This window comes from Passer domesticus, chromosome 7 (assembly GCF_036417665.1).
Source record: "Passer domesticus isolate bPasDom1 chromosome 7, bPasDom1.hap1, whole genome shotgun sequence".
NCBI lineage: Eukaryota > Metazoa > Chordata > Aves > Passeriformes > Passeridae > Passer > Passer domesticus.
This window is the reverse complement of record NC_087480.1, coordinates 57,087,629-57,092,065: the sequence shown is the minus strand read 5'-3', so window position 1 is coordinate 57,092,065 and position 4,437 is coordinate 57,087,629.

The window sequence follows — 4,437 nt, the reverse complement described above, 5'->3', positions numbered from 1 at the left end:
CTGCATGAAGAAACATTTCCAGCTTTAAAAACTGAAGCTGAAGACTCAGTTTAAACTTTGGTATGATTATTTCTTTACATCACACAGATGGCAGAGAACCAGGTCCTTGGGCAAACATCTGCTGGGGCAGCTGTGACAGAGGGTGTGCCATGGGGCTGGCACAGAGCACCCTGTGCAGGACACAACCTCCTGCACTGCCCAGCAGTAAAAAGCCCTTGTGCTGGTCAAGGACAGGCTTGGCAGCCTTGAGCTCAGATTTCAAAGAAACTCTTGCAGGCTTTAGCATTGTCCAGGTGCAAGCTGCACTGTGCAGTATATTCCATGTGAGACCTGCTCAGCTCTGCAACTCCTGTCACTGTCCTAAACAGGCTAAATTTAAATCCTAACAGAATAAACTCAAATAACAAACACACCAATCAGCAACATGGAAGAACAAAAGGTATAAGCAGATATACTGAAACATGAGCTCCAAGAACAGTGGTTCTCCAGGCATCAGCTCACTTGTGATCTGCCTGGAATGAGCCACAAGGCATTCTGGAGGTTTTAGTTGTATCTTAAAAGGTAACAAAATGTTCTTCACTCTCACCTTTATTTATTTGATTAAGACTCTACAGAAACACTGACATTCCTGAAGTGCTCACTGCTATGTGCTGGAATTGTGCCTTTATATGAAAGGAGAGAAAAAAAAATCATTAAAATTCTTCTAAGTAACTTGCAGTCATTTTGCTTCAAAAAATGAATAATCAAAGCATAAGGAATAAAAGGGGGCTTTGTCTCCAAAGCAGGAAGTATTTTTCAAACCTAAGAATTCACAACATTGCCTAACCATGAGCCTATTGGCATCTGTGTCTTGATCCAAATGAACTCTGAGATGTCTGTTCTCCCAGAGGACACATACAGTTAAAAAAAAATCTTTAAAATCCATGACTGCTTTTAATCTACCTGAAATATGGGATACAGACACAGCATATTTTGTACTTGTTTTATATTATTCATGTTCCTCTTAGCCTGCTGCAGCATTATTAGGATGTTTCTGTTCCTGTATCACAGCATATAACTAACATTTCCCAGAAAACCCACACAGGGCCATACAAAGCCATCTGCTTTCAAGTTTGCAACAAATTCTTCTTAGAGATACAGGGTACAGAACAGCTCACACTGTCACTCCAACACATTACGCTGCTGTTTATTTAAGTAATAAAGGCATTTGTTCCAAACAGTTGGGGCTTTTTCCAGCATTTGTTCTCCACATGTGGTTTGCTTCCTCAAGTGTTGATTTTTCATACTTAAGAGACTTTTCCCTGCCTTTTATCCACCAGGCTAATTGCATTCTTACCCTTTTCTGCTTAACGAGAGCTGACAGGCAGTGCTCTCGGTGCTCTGCAGAGCAGGAAGCCATGGATTTCCTGTTCCAAGGAGGTAAGAGTTGAATCTGACCTCAGATGAATTGGACATATGGGAAATGGACAAAACCTTGTGACTATCTGCAGGTTTTTTCTATCCTAAGAAGGAAGATGTAGTCAAGGCTCTTTATCCCATCCTCCTGCATCCTGAAGTGATCTATTACCCCAAAATCCAGCTCTCTGACCCAGCTGCCACAAGCTGTGCTCAGCTGTTCACAGCTCCTGTCCCACACTGTACCAGGGTGTGCTGCACACTGGCAGAACCTCCACAATGCCACCTGCCAGACTGTCACACACATACACCTTCAAAAGTAAGTGTATTCTTCTGCACTGAACTGATTTCTTATTAGGCAAAGCAGCAGGGCTGAAAACATAAAACTCAAGTAAAAGTTTAAAAATAAAATCTGTGCTCCAAAACCAAAGCATTCCCTCAAATTTTTGCAAGCCAGATCTGCTGAGTCAGGTATCAACTCTGCTCAGTGGCTCCAACTCTGACAACTCCTCTCAGGCTTCTCTTGGTTTTTTTTATTATAGTGAAAATTCCAGTAAGCAAGAATTACCTGTATTTTGCAAAAGAAAATAAAGGTAAGATATACCAGCCAACTTGACAACACCTTTGGCTGTCCCACTTATTATAGCTGGGAAAAAAACCCAAACCAAGAGCTGGCAAGGGGTGCTCACCAGAGTCCATGAAGGAAGAACAACCCTCCCAAGCATTTTAATGTCTAAAGCTGAGATTGCTCCTCATGTGAGCTGGGAGTCTGAGAACACCAAACCCTCTGCCTAGAAGATTACAATTTAGGTTTTTTCCTTTACACAAGGCCTTTGAAACCAAAATTAAAGCACTGGTGTGTTGTAACTGGCCACCTTTTGGTACCTTTAGGCTCCTTTCTAATTCTGCCCCCAAGGAATCCAGTTAACAACACAATTGCAGTAACATAAACTTCATTAAAAAGGCTGATCTAAAGCCACAGGGGATTTTAGCTGGAGAAGATCTTAATGCTGCTTAGTCAACAGTGCATTAAGGAGTGAGAAATAAAACCTTTGTAGCAAGATTTCTAAAATGGTACAGACTTAGGTAATGCTTTGAGTTACGCAAAAAAATCAGTAACAGAACTTCATAATGTCAAAAGCTGCTTTGTACCACTGGGCTTCTCCTCAGGAAAGTAAATTATTTCTATCCACTTTAACATTTATTTATTCAAAGTTGTCATATTCTAAGACTGCAGAATGTTCATGGAGGATTTGGGATTTCTAGGAAAAGACACCTTCCCCCTCAGAAAAATCAAAGTACTATATTAAAAAATTACTCAGCAAGTTACAACATAAAGAAGGTGCTGAAAGAGAGGAAGCAATACAGGACAGATGTCAAAATAAGACATTAGCAGGTAAATGGGCTGAATACATGACTTTGTGCTTTATTCCATCTCCTTAAATCCTGCAGGAGAAACACCAGCCTGACCAGTCCTCTCAGCTGCAGGCTGTGCTAACCTTTGCACTACTCCCTCTACCTACTGCTGATGGGAATGGAAGGTTTAATCTGGGATTCTTCTGTTTTAACGACATCACAGCTGCAGATGCTCAAGCCTGAAAGCCCCAGGCCTGTACAAATCCATATTTCTCTGAGGGAGAAATCAGGGCCTTAGCCTTGGACATTATTCCTCTTGGTAGCAAACAAACTTCAGTTATTTTGTCACCTTTTCCCCCGCTTTGTATTTCTGTGCAACTTTCCCCCCTTAAAGAACTTAACCTCATTCTGCAATTGAGCAATCTTACTTGAGCTATTATTGGGATGGACTACTATTATCTGTGTTATCTTGTTTACATTTCAAAATTAATTTGGTCAACAGTGGCCAAAAGTATGTTGTGTGTGCGCTCAAAATTCTTGAAAGAGACATGTTCTTAGCTTGCATAACAGACATCTCAGAGCTCTTCTGGTAGTATCAGTAATTCAAGAGGAGGAACAAATTGTTTTCTGGACAGAATTACTGCTGCAATCCTGTAAGTCCCTTTTGTTTTAACCCACAAGCCAAATGGCAAGAACTTAGGAAAAAGGAGTGAGTGCAATAGCAAGTGTTATTTTACAGGGAGTTAAACACTGCTTTCATTTGAGAGATATGACTCCTATCTGTTCCAATCCTTTAGATAAGTCAATAAACAATGCACAGGAGGAAACCATTTGTATGACCAGATTGAGCTTTTAAAAGTTTACAGTGGAGCAATGCCATATTTGTCCTAATTAACAGAAAACTAATGCCTTGGAAAAGATGATGGATGAACAGTGGGGTCACAAATGTTGATTGATCCTGAAATTAAAACCCAGGCCTGAACACTGAGTTCCTGGGCAGTAACAGACAGCTGAAATTCAGTACAAATGTACTGATGCATACAGAACAAATAATTTAAAATATTTCAGTTTCACAGTGCAGAAATAAGCACTGAGTTATTATGAAAGGAATGAACCCCCAGTTTTAAGAGATCTAAGAAAAAACCACCTCAAAACAGGAGGTGGTCAGAAAAGAAACTGGGAAAGGAAAAATATAGGCAGAAAATGCTCTTGTATCTTGAAAACTTTTTAACAGGACAACTGGAATGCTGCATACAGGAGGGATACCTGGATGGACAGAAGGTTACAAGAGTCTCTGCATGTGACACAGTTAAACAGAATGACCCCTCTGTAAGCTGCAAAGCCTAAAGGTGACAGGACAAGAATATAAACACCACAAGTGCTCTGAAGCTGTTCACTGTTCTTCCAGTAAAACACAAAGACCCTCAAAAAAGTCCCCCAACATTAAGAGGTATAAAACTGCAATGCATAGGACAGAAAAGGAGTGAGCTTAATTCTATATGATGTGCAGGTACAGAAACTCATGATCCATGCTAAAAAAGCTGTCCAAGGATTCCAAAAGGGACTGGACAAACTCATGAAATACAATCCAGACATATTCACTTCTGGCTCAATTAGTGAGCTGGGAAAAAAAAAAGAAGTACTCTGAGTAAACAGATGATTGGCCATCTTCCTCTTCCTTCCAAG